Source organism: Bos indicus x Bos taurus, chromosome 18, assembly GCF_003369695.1.
Source record: "Bos indicus x Bos taurus breed Angus x Brahman F1 hybrid chromosome 18, Bos_hybrid_MaternalHap_v2.0, whole genome shotgun sequence".
NCBI classification, from domain to species: domain Eukaryota; kingdom Metazoa; phylum Chordata; class Mammalia; order Artiodactyla; family Bovidae; genus Bos; species Bos indicus x Bos taurus.
Window position 1 is genome coordinate 51,477,676 of NC_040093.1, and position 20,044 is coordinate 51,497,719.

Sequence of the window (20,044 nt, forward strand, 5' to 3'; positions counted from 1 at the left end):
TATTAAAAAATGGGCAAAAGACTTGAACAATCCTGTCTCCAAAGAAGATGAACAAATGGCCAATAAACACATGAACAAATGCTCAAGATGACTAATCCCTGGGGAAAAGCAAATGAGAACCACGATGAGATACCCCCTTACACCCATCAGGATGGCTGTGCAGGTGCTGGTGAGGATGTGCAGAAAGTGGGACCCTCCTCCACTGCTGGTGGGAATGAAAAATCATGCAGCCGTGATGGAGAACACTGGAGGTTCTTCAAGAAATGTAACGTGGTCCAGGGATCCAACTTCTAGGAACATACGCTGCAGGAACTGAAAGTAAGGTTTCAAAGACACGTCTACATCCCAGTGTTGACTACAGCACTGTTCAAAACAGCTAAAACATAGGGTCAACCTGAACTATCCATTGACAGACGAGTGGATAAGGAAAAGGTGGAGTAGTTTTTCAGCCTTTAAAAAGAAAAGAGTGAGGTACGATGGATGAACCTTAAGGACATTATACTAAATAAGACAAATACTGGACAATTTCACTTATATGACATACTTCTGAGTACTCAAAATCAGACAAAATATGACACACTTTATTTTCCTGGGCTCCAAAATCACTGCGAGTGGTGACTGCAGTCATGAAATTGAAAGTTGCTTGCTTCTTGGAAGGAAAGTTATGACAAACCTAGGTGGCATATTAAAAAGCAGAGACATTACTTTGCCAACAAAGTTCCATCTAGTCAAGGCTATGGTTTGTAGTCACGTGTGGATGTGAGAGTTGGATCATAAAGAAATCTGAGCACCAAAGAATTGATGCTTTTGAACTGTGGTGTTGGAGAGTCCCTTGGACTGCAAGGAGATCAAACCAGTCAGTTCTTTTAAAGGAAATCAACCCTGAATATTTGTTGGAACACCAATGCTGAAGCTCAGGCTCCAATACTTTGGCCACCTGGTGCAAAGAGCTGACTCATTGGAAAAGGCCCTGATGCTGGGAATGACTGAAGGCGGGAGGAGAAGGGGACGGCAGAGGACAAGATGGTTGAATGTTATCACCAACTCAATGGACATGAGTTGGAGCAAACTCCGGGAGATAGTGAAGGACAGGGAAGCCTGGCCTGTTGCAGTTCATGGGGTTGCAAAGAGTCAGGCACAACTTAGTGACTGAACAACAATGGTACTAACACGTAAAGGGAGAAATTGAGAGGGATACAGTTATAGTAGGAAACTTTAACACCCCCATCTACACCAATGGATAGATCCTCAACAGAGAATCAGTGAAGCAGTAGAGATCCCAAATGACACAAGAAAACAGACTTTGGTTGATCTTTTCAGGACATTATATCCCCAAACCCTGAATACACATTCGAGTGCACACACGGAACAGTCTGTAGTACTGCATGTGCCATGCTGTGCTGAGTCACTGCAGTCGTGTCCAACTCTTTGCAACCCTATGGACTATTGCCCGTCAGGTTCCTCTGTCCATAGGATTTCCCCAACAAGAATACTGGAGTGGATTGCCTTGCCCTTCTCCAGAGGATCTTCCTGACTCAGGGAGCAAACCCATGTCTCTTGCACCTCCTGCATTGGCAGACAGACTCTTTACCACTAGCCCCACCTGGGAAGCTGCTAGGACCACATACCAGGGCATAAAACAAGCCTCAACACATTTAAGAGGACAGAAATTACCCCCAAGCATCTTTTCTGACCACAATGGCATGAAACTCGAATTGACCACAGAAAAATAAATGACTACTCTTTTCTGTGGCACTTTGGAGGCATTTCACCATTTCAGGACGAAGCTGAACATCTCTTTCCTGGTGGATGATGAATAACACTTTGCACCTTTTATGAAAAGCGTGTGGCCAAAGAAGTTGCTGCTGACCCTCTGGGTGAAGAACACAGGAAGGTCATGTGGTCTGAGTCAGTGGTGGGGATGACAAACGAGGCTTCTGAGTCTGCCTGCCACTGAGTGAGGGGCGTTCCTGTCCCAGTCTGTACCATTCTGGATGCCAACCTGAGTGCTCTCAATTTGGTCATTGTTAAAAAAAAGGAGGGGTAGAGAAATATTCCTGGACTCCCTGACACTACTGTACCTCACTGCCTGCACAATCTACAGATTTTTCAATCTCTAAGTAACGTGATGTCCCCCAGGACACTGTGAGAAAGCTCCTAAACAGAGAAGGTAAGAAACCATCAACGTACCCGAGGTTCAGTGTCTTTCTACTCCACTCCATTCTGCAGCAAATCAGCGTATTGGAAAATAAGGAAGAGGCTGCAGAATATGCTAAGTTCTTGGCCAAGAGGATGAAGGAGGCCAAAGAAAAATGGCAGGAGTAGACTGCCAAGAGGAGGAGGCTGTCCTCTCTGATAGTGTCTACCTGAGCCCAGTCAAAAATGAGATATTCTAAGAGTAACAAATAAATAAGTTCAGACATCAGGAATAAAAGAAAGGAGGGGAGAAAAATCACATGGAGGCTAAACATCATGCTGCTGGAAAACCAATGGGTCAGGACTTGGAGTGGTTAAGACTCCGTCGGCCAACACAGGGCACTCAGGTTTGATCCCTGGTCCAAGAAGATCCCACATGCTGTGGAGCAGCTAAGCCCGTGAACCACAAACACCGAGCCTACACACGGCAACTACTGAGCCCAGTGCCTGGCGCCTGTGCTTCACGGAGGGGCGGCCACTGCGTGAGAAGCCAGCACACCACAACTGTGCAGGTCCCACTCACGGCAACTAGAGAAGCCCACACAGCAGAGACCCCGCACAGCCACAGATAGGTAATCTGTTAAAAAGACCCCGCACAGCCACAGACAGATAACCTGTTAAAAAAAACATAGGTCAATGATGAAATCAGAGGAAATTTAAAAATACCTTGAGAAAAATGAAACTACAACCATACAAAAGCTACAGAATGTAGTAAAAGAAGTTCTTAGAAGGAAGTTCATAGTGATATTGGCCTTCCTCCCAAAACAAGAAAGATCTTAAACAATCTAACCTACCACTTAAAAGAATTAGAAGAACAAACAAAAACTAAAGTCAGCACAAGGAAGAAAATAAACATCAGAGAGGAAGTAGGTATTTAAAAAAACAGAAAAAAATCAATAGAACAAGAGTTGTTTCTCTTTAAGGATAAATAAGACTGACAGCTCTGACCAGGCACACCAAGAAAAGAGAGGACCCAAATGAACAAAAACAGAAGCATAACAGCTCCTACCACAGAAACAGAGAAAAACCGCAAGGAGATACTACGTGCAGTTATATGCTAACAAATTTGACAACCTAAGAGAAATGGACAAGTTTCTAGAAATACACAGTCCACCAAAACTGAAGAAGAAACATAATTTGAAGAGACTAATCATTTGAAGTGAAAAAGAGTCTGTAATTAAAAAAAAAAACAAACAACTCCCAGGCTTCCCTGGTGGCTCAGTAACAAACAAGCCACCTGCCAATGCAGGAGACATGGGTTTGACCCCTGATTCGGAAATATCGCACATGCCGTGGAGCAATTAAGCCACAGCTACTGAACCTGTGCTCCAGAGGCCAGGAGCCACAACTATTTAGCCCATGTGCCGTAGTGAGAAGCCCAAGTACCACAATTAGAGAGTAGCCCCTGCTCTATGCAGCAACAAAGACCCAGCACTGCCAAAAAAAAAAAAACCTACAAATGTGAGTCCAGAACCAGATGGCTCCAGAGGTGAATTCTACCAAACATATAGAGAACTTATACTGATTCTTCTCAAACTCTTTCCCCCAAAAAAAGAAGAGGAGGGAACACTCTCAAAGACATGCCATGAAGCCACCATTACCCTGATACCAAAACCAGACAAACACAATTACAGGCCAATGTCTTTGATGAACAAAGATGGACAAATCCTTAACAAAATGAGCAAACCAAATCAAACAACACATAAAAAGAACAAACCAAAACCAAGTGAGATTCATCGCAGGTTCTTAAGGATGGTTCAATATAGGTAAATCAGTCAATGTGATACACATAAAAGACAAAAGCAGTCATCTCAACGGATGCAGAAAGGCACGTGACACAAGTCAACATCGATTCATGACAAAACTCTTAGCAAAGTGAGTATGGGGGGAACATACCTCAATATAATAAACGCTATTTATGAGGCTTCCTTGATGGTCCAGTGGTTAAGAATCCACTTTGCAATGAAGGGGACACTGGTTTGACCCCTGGTCCAGGAAGACTCCACGTGCACATGCCTCAGGGTAACTCAGCCCGTGTGTCACAACCACTGGAGCCTGCACAGCTAAAGCCCCTGCTCCGCAACAGGAAGCGTCACAGTGCGAAGCCCGTGCACAGCCACAAGGACCCAGCGTAACAACAACAACAAGTGTATATATATATATATATGTATTTTTTAAAGCTATTTATGACAATAAACTGTGGAAAATTCTGAAAGCGATGGGACTACCAGACCACCTGACCTGCCTCTTGAGAAACCTGTATGCAGGTCAGGAAGCAACAGTTAGAACTGGACATGGAACAACAGACTGGTTCCAAATAGGAAAAGGAGTACGTCAAAGCTGTATATTGTCACCCTGCTTATTTAACTTATATGCAGAGTACATCATGAGAAACGCTGGGCTGGAAGAAGCACAAGCTGGAATCAAGCTTGCCAGGAGAAATATCAATAACCTCAGATATGCAGATGACACCACCCTTATGGCAGAAAGTGAAGAAGAACTAAAAAGCCTCTTGATGAAAGTCAAAGAGGAGGGTGAAAAAATTGGCTTAAAGCTTAACGTTCAGAAAACTAAGATCATGGCATCTGGTCCCATCACTTCATGGGAAATAGATGGGGAAACAAAGGAAACAGTGGCTGACTTTATTTTTTTGTGCTCCAAAATCACTGCAGATGGTGACTGCAGCCATGAAATTAAAAGACGCTTACTCCTTGGAAGGAAACTTATGACAAACCTAGATAGCATATTAAAAAGCAGACACATCACTTTGTCAACAAAGGTCCGTCTAGTCAAGCCTATGGTTTTTCCAGTGGTCACATATGGATGTGAGAGTTGGACTGTGAAGAAAGCTGAGCGCCGAAGAATTGATGCTTTTGAACTGTGGTGTTGGAGAAGACTCTTGAAAGTCCCTTGGACTGCAAGGAGATGCATCCAGTCCGTCCTAAAGGAAATCAGTCTTGAATATTCATTGGAAGGACTGATGCTGAAGCTGAAACACCAATACTTTGGTCACCTGATGCAAAAAGCTGACTCATTTGAAAAGACCCTGGTGCTGGGAATGATTGAGGGCAGGAGGAGAAGGGGACGACAGAGGATGAGATGGCTGGATGGCATCACCAACTCAATGGACGTGGGTCTGGGTGGACTCTGGGAGTTGGTGATGGACAGGGAGCTCTGGCGTGCTGCAGTTCATGGGGTCACAAAGAGTCGGACACGACTGAGACTGAACTGAACTGATGACAGACCCACAGCCAACATAATAATAATGGTAAAAAGCTGAAAGGGTTCCCACTGAAAGCTGGAACAAAATAAGGATGCCCACTGTCACCTCTTCTATTCAACACAGAAGACTGGACACCCTAACTACAGCAATAATAAAAGAAAAAGGAAAGGTACCCAAACTGGAAGGGAAGAGGTAAAACTCACTATATGCACATAATATGCTACTGTATACTGAAAACCCTAGACTTCACGCAAAAACTACTAGAACTGATGAACAAATTCAGCAAGATAGGCGGGATACAAGATTAACATACAGAAATGGGTTGCATTCTTCACATCAACAATGAAACAGCAGAAAGGGTATTTAAACAGTAACTGCTCGTTTCTTTTGCCATGCCAGGCAGCATGCAAGCACCTTAGTCCCCTGACCAGGGATCAGACCCACGCACCTTGTCGTGGGAGTGCAGTCTTAACCACTGAACTGCCAGGGAAGTCCCGCAATATCTTTTAAAGCTGCACTCCCCACAATAAAGTGTTTGGGAATAAACCTGACCAAGGAGGTGAAAGACTTATACACTGAGACCTGTAACACTGATAAAGGGAATCAAAGATGATTCAAAGAAATAGATATCCCATGCTCTTCGATTGGAAGAATATTGTTAAAATGGTCATATTACTTGGAGCAATCTACAGATTTAATGTGATTTATATCAAATTACCCATGACGCTTTTCACAGAACTAGAACAAAGTAATCCTGAAATTCATATGGAACCATAAAAGACCCAGAATCACCACAGCAAACCTGAGGAAAAAGAACAAAACAGGAGGCATACCCTTGCAGACTTCGGACAACACCACAAAGCTGCAGTAATAAAACCCGTGTGGCACCGGCAAAAACAAGACGTAAGACTCGATGGGGCAGAGCCCAGAGCCCGGAGCCTGGAGCCCAGAGCCCAGAACGGAGCCCACCAAATCAAGCTGGGACAAAGGAGGCGTGAATATGGGAAGTGGGAAAAAGTGTCTGCAACAAGTGTTAAAAAAAGCTGGACAGCTACATGTAGATCAATGAAGTTACTGAGAACACACTCTCCTACCGTTCACAAAAATAAAAAAATGGCTTAAAGACTTAAATATAAGATACCATAAAACTCCTAGAATAGAGTACAGGCAAAACGTTCTCTGACATAAATCTTACTAAAGTTTTCTTAACGTCAGTCTCCTAAGGAAATAGAAAAATAAACAAATGAGACCCAAAGTTTTGTACAGCAAAGGAAACCATAAAACAAAAAGACAATCTACAGAATAGGAAAAAATATTTGCAAATGATGCGACCAACAAGGATTTAATTTCCAAAAGATACAAACAGCTCATACAACTCAACAACAAAAAACCACCCAATTGAAAAGAGGACATTAGACCCACACAGACATCTCTCCAGAGAAGAGATACATATGGCCAATAGGGACATGAAAACATGCTCAACATCACTAGTGATCAGAGAAGTGCAAATCGCAACTACAGTGAGGCACCACCTCACACTGGTCAGGATGGCCATCAGTAAAAAAGCGCAAAACAAATGCCGGCTGACGCCCGTGTGCCGCAGCTCCTGAGCCCACACCACAGACAGAGTTGGCACGCTGCGTGAAAGATCCCACATGACACAACAAGTATCCCACATACTGCAGCGAAGACCCAGTACAGCCAAGTTAAAAACAAATGCTGGAGAGGGGGAGGGGAAAAGGGGACCCTCCTGCACTGTTCGTGGGAATGGGAGCTGCTGCAGCCACTGTGGAAAACAGTACAGAGGTTTTTCATCATCCAGCAATCCTGCCCCTGGGTATATATCCAAACAAAACTGTAATTCAAAGAATTAAGATACATCAGCCACCATGTTCATAGAAGCCTATTCACAGTAGCCAAGACATGGAAGAAACCTCAATGTCCATCAGCAGATGAATGGATAAAGAACATGTGAGATATATACATGTATTTAGTATATGCAATGAAATACTACTCAGGCATAAAAAAGAATGAATAATGACAACACTGATGCAACTAGAGATTATCATCATAAGTGAAGTAACAAAAAGCCAAATACCATATGATATCACTTAATGTGTGTCATCTAAAATATGCCAACACGAAGCTGTCTGTGAAACAACCAGAATCACAGACACAGAGCACACACTGGTGTTTGCCAAGGGGATGGGGGCTGGAGGAGGGATGGAGCAGGAGGCTGGAGTTAGCAGATGCAAACTATTGTATATGGAATGGATAAATAAGGTCCCACTGTACAGCACAGAGAACTATATTCAGTGTCCTATGATAAACCATAATGGAAAAGAATACAATAAAAGAATGCACATCTCTCTGTATATGACTGAAACATTTTGCTGACAGAAGTTACTAATACAACATTGTAAGTCAACTATACTTCAAGAAAAACACAGATACAGACACATACAGACACACACACATGTGTGCACATACATACGTACACACACATGCATGCATCTACACACAACACACATGTGCACACATGCGCACACACAACACACGTGTATATGAACACATGTAACACATGTGTACACACAATTCATACACACACACACGTATACACAGGCACATGCAGACATATATAACATACACCCAGTACACACATGTACACACAATATAACTGCATACACATTCACACATATATACACGTACACACACATAATATACACACATACATATATGTACACACACATGTACACATACATGTATATATACACATGTATACACACACACACATATCAATTTGAGGGGGGAGGAAGACCTGGGGAATAAAATGCCCCGAATACTCTTCAATGCTCTGACACACCCCTGGGAACACAGAAGGCCATGCACATGTGCAGGTCTGTGTGCACATGTAGGAAATAACAGAAGCCTGAGATCTCGTGAGGCAGGAAGTGAAGGCCAAGGCAGAGCTGTAACCTGAGGGAATTTAAGAGCCTTTGGGTAAATGGGAGATGACTTACTGGATCACAGACATCTCCGTCTAGTCATCAGCTGAGCAACAAGCTAAGAGTACAGAGACCTCCTGACCCACATGCAGCAGGGTCTCAGACTTTACAGAATCCTTTCAGGAAAGTCACTAAACACAGAAGGGAGACAGAAAGTCTGGGGAGCAGGAAACTGATTTCTTGAGTCACCACATTATACTGATGTTATTTAAAATGAATACTTTTGAACAGAAACTTAGTTATACAAAGGAACAAAGTATGGCCCATAAACTAGGAAAGTTTTCAAAAAGAAACTAATAGATACTATCTCTGAGTATGCTCAAATGTTAAACATACTAGATAAGACAAAGTCAGCTTTCAAAAATCAGGTTCAAAGAACTAAATGAAACTATGTCTAAGGAATTAATACGACAGAATGGTTCTCACCAAGAGAATACTAGTAAAGAGAAAATTTGTTTTAAAAAGAAAACAAATTCTGCAGTTGGAAATACATTAACAGAATTTGAGTGGGCAGAAAGAAAGTAAAAGTTGCTCAGTTGTGTCTGACTCTTTGCGACCCCGTGGACTATACAGTCCATGGAATTCTCCAGGTTGAAATACTGGAGTGGGTAGCCTTTCCCTTCTCCAGGGGATCTTCCTAACCCAGGGACTGAACCCAGGTCTCCTGCACAGCAGGCATATTTCTTTACCAGCTGAGCCACAGGGGAAGCCCTTGAGTGAGGAGAAGAACCAGCAAACCTGAAGACACGTCAACTGAGATTATCATAATGTGAGGACCAGAAAAAAGAAGGAAAATGAGCAGTTCCAGAGACCCTCAGGATGTGACCAAGGGTATCAATGCTGAAAGGTAGGGCCAGAAAGAAAGAGACAAAGGGGAAGATGGTTAATTTTATGTCTGTGGCTAGGCCACAGTACCCAGAAATTCAGCCAAATATCCCTCTAGATGCTTCTGCGAGGATATTTTAGAGGAGGTTAATATCTACTGTAAATCACTAGAGGCTGAGTAAAGTATATATTATGGGGCTCACAGCAAGTTGCCACCCAGTCACTTCAAGGCCTTAACAGAAAATGACTGAATCCCATAGAGAGGAGGGGAACCAGCCCCAGACTTCTTTAAAACTCAAATGCAGCATCCACTCATCCCTGGGTCTTTGGCCTGCCAGCCTCCACAATCATAGAAACCAAATCCTAAAACCTACCTATCCACCCATCTATACATAATATCTTCTAATGATTCTGTTTCCTTGGAGAACCCTAATACATCAAAGTAAAGAACCAGCTTTTATAAGTTTTATACAAATGCTAAAGGAAATCACGCCTAAATAATTAATGTGACAGTTAAGAGAATTGCTATCTTAACAAATAGAGGATACCAATAGAGAGAGAGAATCAAAATGTTTAAAGACCCAAGGGGAGGGACTTACCTGGTGGTCCAGTGGCTAAGACTGCTATTTCCAACACAGTGGGGCTGGGTTCAATCCCTGGTCAGGGAACTAGATCCCACATGCTGCAATTAAATATTCCACATGCCACAATTAGAAGATCTCACATGCCACAACAAAGATCCTGCGTACTGCAACCAAGACCCAACACTGCCGCATAAATAAATACTTTTAAAAAAGACCCAAGGGGAAATTCTGTAATTGCAAAGTTCAAAAGCTGAATTTGAATTGGTAGAAGAGTCAGAAAATTTGGAGTTAAGTCAATGAAGATGGTCTGTTTGAGGAAAAGAAAGAAAAAGACTGAATAAAAAGAGCCTGAGACAGTGGTTGTTATCAAGTGTAGCAACTTATTCACAGCGGGAATCCTAGACAGAGACAACAGGGCAGAAAATATGTGAAGAAATAATGGCCAAAACTTACCCAAATTTACTGGAAAAAACTATCTTCAAGAAGTTCAATGAACTACAGGGAGGATAAGAGATCCATACCTGGATGCATCAAGATGTTATTGTCAAAAGCTAAAAAAACAAAGAATCTTGAAAGTAGCATGAGAAGTCATTTTAGCCCTCAGGATAGACCTCCAGTAGTATTTACAGCTGATTTCTTATCAGAAACCACGGAGGCCAGAAGGCAGTGGGATGACATGTTCAAGGCACTAAAAGGCTGCCAACCAAGACTTCTGTACCTGGTGGAACTATCCAAAAAATGAAGGCGACAGTAGGCCACTTCCAGATAGACAAAAGCAGAGAGCTCATTGCTAGCATATCTGCCCTTCAAGTGATACAAAAAAAGAGCCCCTCTGGTTCAAATGAAAAACAAAAGTAACTTGAACTTACAGGAATAAATAAAAGACACTGCTAAAGCAACTCTATGGACAAACATAAGACAGTGTGGATGCACTTCTATTTTAAACTTCTGCTTTATTTAGAAGACAGCTACACAAAGCAGTAATTATAAAACTGTTCATGCATTTACAATGTATAAAGATGTGATTTGTGTGTAATTTGCAGCACAAAGGCAGGAAGGAGACAGCTATGCTGGAGCAAAGCTTTTGGATACTATGGAAATCCCTTACCGTGTTGATTGTAAGCCCCACACCAATTTTTTTTAATATACAGTAAAAGAAATAGGAATTTACAAGGAATACTAGAAAATATCAAACAAAAGAAGGCAGTGACAGAGGAACTGACAAAGAAAACAGAGTTAACAACACATAAAAACAGCAAAATGTCAGAAGCCTTATTAGTAATTACTTTAAATGTACATGAGTTAAAATTCTCCAATTAAAAGGTAGAGACTGGCAGAATTAATTTTAAAAAGATTATGACTCAACTATTTGTTATCCCCTGGAGTTTGATGTCTCCAGAGGAAGTTCCTCTGGAGAAGGAAATAGCAACCCACTCCAGTATTCTTGCCTGGAAAACACCATGGACAGAGGATCCTAGCGGGCTATATATAGTCCACAAAGTTGCAGTCAGACACGAGAGAGGGACTGAGCATGTGCACATGTGCACACGCGCGCACACACACACACACACGTACATGCATGCATGTGTACAAGAGACTCAGCAAAAACTGGCACTCCAGAAAGGAGACCTAGACAGACAACAATCACAGCTGGAGATGGCACTCTCATTTTTCGTATGGATGGAGCAGGTAGGCAGAACATCAATGAGGAAACAATACCAACACCATAAACCAACGAGACTTCTAAACACTCATTCTGCTCAAGTGCACAAGGAATATTTTCCAAAAAAGACCATCGGTTAGGCCATAAATCCAGGTTCAGTACTGAGATAAAGTATACCATTCCGTTTTATTCCATTCCAACCACAATGGAATAAAATCAGAAATCAGTAACAGGTGAGAATTTGGAAAATACAAAATTATGTGGAAATTAGACATCACACTCATAAATAGTCACAGAAGAGGTTACAAGAAAAATCAGAACATACTCTGAGGAACTTAATAGAAAAAAATGGAGCTAATGCACCACAGAATTAGCAACAGAAGCATGCGGGAAGGGTGCCCACTGAGCCCCTGCGCTGAGGCACCAGAGCAGGGATGCCCGAGGACATCCCTGAGGCCAGCACCACGACCAGAGGGTAAGAGTCATGACCCCCAGGTGAGACGGAGCCAACACACTCCACCCTCCTCCTCTGCCGATACAGCGCTGAACTTGAGCAGAAAGGGGCACAGCTAGTGGACAGAGCTGGGAGCACAGACCTCAGGTACTGCCGACCCAGCCCTATGTCTACAACTGTCTTTTCTTGCAGGGTCACCCAGCTTGAATTTAACACGATCTGAGATCCAGGACAAAACACTTCGGGCTGGAGGAGGGAAAGTGGGGATTCCTAATGCTCAGACTGAGCATAGTAATCCCCTGTTCCTTCTCCTCCAACTTCTAATGTCCCAGTCCAGGCAATTCTGTGGTGGGACTGGCAGTAGCTGGTAAAGGAGCTGGGTGGTGAGGTGGGGCCCAGGAGGGCCAATACTGAGGAATGGAAATTTTTTTCTGCTGAGAGCAGCTCTGAGACCAAGAGGGGGGCCAACTCCCATGGCTTTTTCCTCTCTCTCTCCTCCCACTAGGCTTCCCTGGTGGCTCAGTGGTAAGGAAGAATCCACCTGCAATGCAGGAGATGTGGGGTTTGATCCCTGGGTTGGGAAGATCCCCTGGAGAAGGAAATAGTAACCTGCTCCAGTATTCTTGCCTCGGAAATCCCACAGCCAGAGAAGCTTGGCAGGCTACTGTCTACAGGGTCACTAAAGAGTCAGACACGACTTAGCGACTAAACAACAATTCTCCCAGTAGGTGGCCCTGGATATGGACCCAAACCCAAGTTCACAGCAGAGCTGGGTAACTAACTAGACACCCAAGTATCTGCCTGAGGATCAAAGGGGTGAAGAGAGCACCAGGAGACTGTGGGTAGAGAGGAGATCGGAAACGTTGAGTCCCCAGGTGATCTTTTCACTCCAGGGCTCAGCCCACCCATACATACGTGGGTCTGTCTCTAATCAGCACAGGACAAACTCTGGAGCAGGGACCATGCACACCCAGACCGCAGACTGCCTTGTGTGATACACATCTGGGACCGACGAGAAGCCAGGAAGGCTCTGAGCTGGAGCCCACAGACAGAGGCTGGAACTTACGGCTTGACTCTATCCAGGTGGGCTGCCCAATAAAACTAATATACCTATCTTCATGATTTTTAAACAAGATCCAGCATCCCACAGTCAGGGAAGGGATACAATTTAAAAGACTCTTCAGCATATGAAAACCAGAAGAATTTCAATTCACACAGGGAGACAATCAACAGATACCAGTGCAAAAATGGCAAGGATGTGGGAATTCTCTCACAAATATGATAAAGTACTGACTATGCAAATACACAAACTGCAATCACTAACATTCTTCAAACAAATGTTACAAAATAGAACATCTCATAAAAGATATAAAGAAAACCCAAGCTGAAATTTTAAAACTGAAAAATAAAGTAAGCACAATAAACTCATTATATGCACTTAATAGCAGAATGGAAGGAGTCAGTGAACTTGAAGAGAAATCAACAGAAATTGTTCACTTTTAATTATAAAGTGAAAAAACATGTTTAAGAAATGAACAGACCCATAGGTACCTCGGGGGATGTAAAGAGTAGGCCTAACATTCACAGAAGCCACGGAAGGAGAGAAGAAAGACGGTGCTGAAAAGGTTGAGGAAATAAAAAACTAAAAAAACACGTTCCAGCTGGGCAAAAGATATACACCAAAGATTCAAAAAGCTAAGAAAACCCTAAAGAAGGTAAGCCCAAAGGAAGCCACGCCTAAGTAAATCATAACCAAACATAAGGAAAGCCGAAGAGAAAGAAATGAACAATCTGAAAAGGAAATGACTGAGAAAATTTCTTTTACAAAAACTTCATTAAAAAACAAAATTTTTAGGAGTTAACTTAATGAAGGGAGTGAAAGAATTACACAGTGAAAACTATAAAAGAACTTAAAAGAAAACATAAATAAATGGACAAATAAATGGACACACAGCCCATGATCATGGACTGGAAGATTTCACATTGCCAAGATGTCAGTACCACCCAGAGTGACCTACAGATTCAACACAAGTCCTCTCAAAATCCCAAGGATATTTTCTTCACATTAAAAAAAAAATCATTCTAAAATTCCTATCCAGTCTCAAGGGACCCTGAACAGCCAAAATGATTTTGAAAACGAACAAAGCTAGAGAATAGATTTCCTGACTTCAGAGCTTTCTCCACAGGTACAGTAATCCAAGCGCATCTGCCCTCAAGACAGACACACAGACCAGTGGAACTGAGACCCCAAGAATAAGCCTCACCCCCCGGGCAGGTGAGTCTACACAGGACGCCAGGACCGTTCAACAGGGAGCAGGCCGTCTCCCAGCAAACGGTGCTGTGAAAGCTGAACATCCCCCTGCAGAAGGATGGAGCTGGACCTGGAATTACTTAACACCGCATACAAAAAACAACTCAAAGTGGATCAAGTCTAAATGTACAACCCAAGACTATAAAACTCCTAGAAGAAAACACAGGGCAAAAGCTTTACAACGCTGGATTTGTGATGACTTCTTGTTTATGACAATAAAGGCCCAGGCAACAGCAACAAAAACAGACAAACTGGACTTCATGATGCATCAGAAATGCATCAAAAGACACCATCGACAGAGCAAGAAGACAACCCGTGAGATTAGACAGAGAATTTTAAAATCATCTATCTGATAAGGGATTAATATCCAGGATATGTAGAGAACCCGTAAAACTCAACCACACAAAAAACCAAACTTTTCAAAAATGGGCAAAAGACCTGAACAGTCCTTTTTCCAAAGAAGATGAACAAATGGTCAATAAACACATGAACAAATGCTCAACATGACTAATCATTGCAGAAAAGCAAATGAGAACCACAATGAGAGACCCCCTCATACCCATCAGGATGGCTGCTAACCACACAACAACAAAACGGAAAACAGCAGGCCCTGGTGAGGATGTGGAGAATTTAGAATGTTTGTGCACTACTGTTCGGAATGTAAAACCATGCAGCCACGGGGAAAACACTGTGGAGGTTCTTCAAAGGGTTAGAAATATAATTACCACGTGATCCGACTTCTGGGTACATACCCCAAGCGAACTGAAACCAAGGTCTCAAAGACACACGTGTACGCCCATGTTCTTGGCAGCACTATTCGCACAACAGCTAAAACGTGGAGCAAAGCCACTATCCATTGACGGTGAGCGGATAAGGAAGAGGTGGTGTACACAGACACTGGCATTTTTCAGCATTTACAAGAGATGCAGTGCTGATAGATGCTTACAGCATGGAGGAACCTCGAGGGCATTATGCTAAAAGAAATAAGACAAATACTGGATGATTCCACTTATATGAGATTAATACTGTAATTAGTCAAAATCAGAGAGACACAATATACAGTGGTGGTCACCAGGGGAGGGGAGAACCAGGAGTCATTTAATAGGTGCAGAGTTTCAGTTTTACAAGATGAAGAGAGTTATGTGGATGGAGGGTACCGAGGGCTACACATAATGTGAAAGTATTTAACTGAACTGCACCCTAAACAGTGGTTAAATGGTAAATTTGTGTTATGCGTATTTTAACACAATAAAAAGAAAACCTTGAGTGAGATAAAGATATCTACAATGTAATACAAAGTAAAAATAATGCATCTCAAATAGACCCATCCTGCAAGAAGTGTTAAAAGAAGTCCAGACAAAAGTAAAGTAACATCAGAGAATCTGCATCTACCTAAGGACACAGAGATCTTTAGAACTGTCAATTACACGGCTAAACTGATAAGGGACATTGTACGTATTTCTTCAAAACATAATTGCCTGTTTAAGAAATAACAGTGCATTTATGGAATAAACATGAAAATAAATGTTAACAACAACAGCTCAAGAAAAGTATGGAAGAGATGGGAATGTGAAACTGAGACAGGCTGGGTGGGCCCTGGGACCCCTGGCTGCAGTGCTGGCACCTGACGGACCTCTTCTCAAGCAGCTGGGGCAAATGATGGACAGAGAGATACACCAAGACCCAACAAGTCCCAACTGCCACTTCTGAAGGGCTTGGTGCTGCACACACACCACCAGCTAAGGGCTGGGCAGACCACCCAGGCCCCGCCGTGGCCTGAGTCCTGGACACACCTCTCCACTCCCCTCCCAGAAGGAACCAGCTCCCCCACCCCCAGGGAGCAAGCAAGCAGGGGCCCCAATAAAGCCTTGCCTGAACTTCACGTGTGACCTCTAGTCAATTTCTCTTGATGAGGAGGAGGCTAGGAACCCTGGTCTGTATCAGACTTAGTGGCACCCAACTTGGGGCAGCTGTCCCCTTCCAAAGAGAGGGTCTGGGCACCTCTGGGCCCACTGAACAGAGCTTCCCCATGGGTGACAAGCGGCCGCCTGAATTTCTTACTTCAGCGTCACCGTGTTTGTAAGTCTGCCTTCCTGGCCCCTGGGACCTCAGACCCTCATTCGGGCAGTGCTTTCCCTCCCTGAAATCTGTCCATGTCTCTCTCCTCTCACTGAGAGTGGATGTCGGGCAGCTACAGTCTCACTCCTCTCGGCCTGTGAACCTGCTCCCTCTGACGGGTGACAGGCTGGCCTCGCCCCGTGCAGACCCTGGTCCAGCGGCATCCCCCTGACCAGAGAGGAGAGTGACAGCGGTTCAGACCCTAGTCATGTAGTGGCTGGAATACCTATCGTCCCAGTGTTCTCGCCTTTATTTCCCTGCTGTCTTGTTCTCTTTTTCAGCTTCTTCTGTCCCTCCCTCTTGATCCTTACACCTACACTTCCATACCCTTTATCCCCAAATATCTTGATTCTGTCTTTAGGTTTTCATCATTGGTATCTTGGTTTTATGCCGTTTTGTCTGTCAACACTGCAGGCACGAGGGAGCATTTAAATCTTGAAATACAAGCGGGCCCCACATGGCCTGAGGCTCCAGCCTCGGGTCACTTCCAGGAGCAGGAGTGCCATCTCTCCTGTTTTCACATGTAACTTTTCCGCCTGGGCTCTCAGGAACCTCCTGATCCATCTGTAGTCCCCAGACAAGGTGGGAAAGAGGCCTTTCAAAATTCAAACAACAAAACTATAAGGTCTCTGGTTCTGTCTTGATGTAACAACTAACTTGCAAGCGAGCTGTATTTAACTGGCTTAAAGGAAAGTGCGTGCATATATACATTATCATAAACGTGAAAGAAAACTCACCAGAATACATTTCAGGTTCCTGTGATTTGGGAAATATTCAATATTGAATTAAACCTGGTACTAGAGCTAGCTGAAGCCTGTGGATTTAATTAACACAGACCTGTCTTTAGAGTCATCGACATTAAAGTGCAAGTCGCTCAGCTGCATCTGACTCTTTGCGACCCCATGGACTATACAGTCCACAGAGCTGAGCATAATACTTTTATTGTCGGGTTTCCCAGGTGGCGCAATGGTAAGGAATCCGCCTGCAATGCAGGAGGAGCAAGAGATACGGGTTCAATCCCTGGGTCCAGAAGATGCCCTGGAGTAGGAAATGGCAACCCACTCCAGTATTCCTGCCTTCTATTGTACCGAGGGTCACTGAAAGTCAGTACGTGCATATTGTTTCTGTCATAAAGTCTGTCATCAAGGAGAATAACCTGATATGATTAAATTTTTAAATAAATGTAACTGAGATAAGAGCTTTTTGGTCAATTCTATGGGAATGACTATGTTGCAGAAATGTCCATCACCAAATGTTGGAAACTTGAAACTAAATTAAAAAACAGGAGTTCATTGAATATCTAGGCCACTTCAAATAAGATGAACTATTGGAAAGTTCACTGCTAAGTAGGTCTAGATTTACCTACATCTGTCTTCTTATGAGGGAGAAACTAAAGCTGTCTGGTGCCACCTGAAATGTTCTCTATCAATCTATAGGATATAATGTAAAAGACAGTTCCTGGCTGCTTATGGAAAGTAGGATGTGTGCTATCAGAAGGGAAGGTATGAGAAATGGAAACATTTAATTGACAGGAAAAAAGAGGATTTTTAAAATAAAGCTGGCTGTTTCTGAATGGGAGAAAATATGCTTACAGAAAGTTACAGAACGTCTGCAGAAAAGGAACACTGAGAATATATTTTTGTATGTGGTCAGGAATTCTAAGGCTGGATTAAATTTAACTAGGTAAATGGATTCTATTAAGAGTAGGCTACGCAAGACTGGATTTGGTTTTTCTCTCTCACAAGAAAACAAAGCTTTCTTGGAATGCTGCTCTTGATATCAAATTGTGTGAGTTTCTGTGTCTTTAAGTGATCTGTATTTACTCTGAAATCTTTTTTTTCACATTAGAACAACTGTTTCACAGCAACCTATCAGTCTATCTGAACAGGTATTTTAAAGCTTTTGACAGACTTTCCAAACATCAAATTCTAACTAAAGTGCTTTTGATCTCTAGCTAACTCTGGACCACTTCAAAGGGCCCCTGGAGCATCCCAGAGAGACCCAACTACTGGGCTCCTCTGATATGCTGCTGCTTGTGTCAGATGGAATCATCAGCCTCTCCCCAGTTTGATCACAGCCACCAAACAGGGAAAAGGGTTTGAGCTTCTTCTTCTATCTAGTCTTTTCACTTTATGTCCCAAATCCCCTGTGTGAATACTCCCACCTCCAGGCCGTCAGGTCCTGACCTCGTGGCATTTTCCACTGTGCCCAGCTCCAGTTCCTCCAGGAGGTCCTTTCTGCACCTGCAGGGCCGCTTCACTACAGGTGGTGGCAGCACATCCAAGGCTACAGACAACCCACTGGGCTGGGGGCTGCCCAGAAGCCTGCACTGGAACCTCTACAGGTGCTCAGTCTCAAGGAACACACCCCAACACAGGGACGCTTACTACAGGACACGAGCGTGCTCTGTTGGCCGTGCCACTCAGCGTGTGGGATCTAGCTTCCCAACCAGGAATCGAATCTCAGCCCTGGAAGCGTGGAGTCTTAACCACTGGACCACCAGGGAAGTCCCAGACATGAGCTTTATAGACAACAGACCCCCTTGGGGAGCCCTGGGAATGCACTGGGACTGGTTCAAACGCCCCCCTCTCAGGGACTACTCTCATGGGGGGCCTAGGTCAACCAGAGACATCTGGTCAGGTGCCAGGAGAGGAGAGGGTGCTCCAAACCCCATTAGGTAGGAAGGGAACCTGGAGGATGTCTGACCGTCTCTCCACACAGCCTCCTAGTACGACGCCTCCAGACGCAGGACTTCCTTTCTTGGAGCTCTTTCTCAGGTGCAGGCCACTCCACACGGCAGGATCCTCTGCTAAGCCAGAAGGGACACCTCTGGAGTACATCCTTGGAAATGAAAAATCCTAGAACTTACCTGGTGGTCCGGTGGCTAGACTTCGCACTCCTCCTGCAGGGGGCCCAAGTTCCATCCCTGGTTAGGGAAGTAGATCCCACACACTGAAACGAAGAGTGCACGGTGCAACTAAAGAACCTGCGTGCCGTGACTAAGACCCGGCACAGCCAAATGCATTTTTAAGAATTAATGTATTTAAAGAGAGATGGGTCGGGACTTTGCTGATGGTCCCGTGGCTAAGACTCAGTGCTCCCGATGCAGGAGGCCAAGGTTCAATCACCAGTTGGGAAACTAGATCCCACATCCTGAAACTAAGACCTCGAGTGGCCAAATAAATATTTTTTAAAAAAAGACAGGTTGAAAAGGGAAAAACTTAACCTGTACTGTAACACTGCCTGACCTTTATATGAGTTGGGGAGGGGTGGGTGGAGAAAAATGGCCTGAAAGTGGGTTCTAAATTACAACACCATCTTGCAGCTGGCTCTTTACTGTCACAAGATGGGAAAATGGACTGAGGTTCCCTGTGCCCAAGCCTTCCTGGCACTTTACCAAACGCTGCTCTGTGCAGCTCCTGTGCTTGGGGAGCCACACAGTACTCCCGACATTCTAGACAATCTCTTCTAAGCCTCCCCAACTCTCAGGGGGACCTGAGCCCCACCCACCTCTTCAGACTCCTCTGACCATCCCACACTCCGCCTCCCTGTGTCCCTCACACTCTCCATTACTTCAGGAAAGAGACCAGAGCCTCCGGGGTAACCCAGGATGGGGAAAAGTGTACCCTCTCAGGAAGTGGCAAACGGCGAAGGGACAAGCAGAG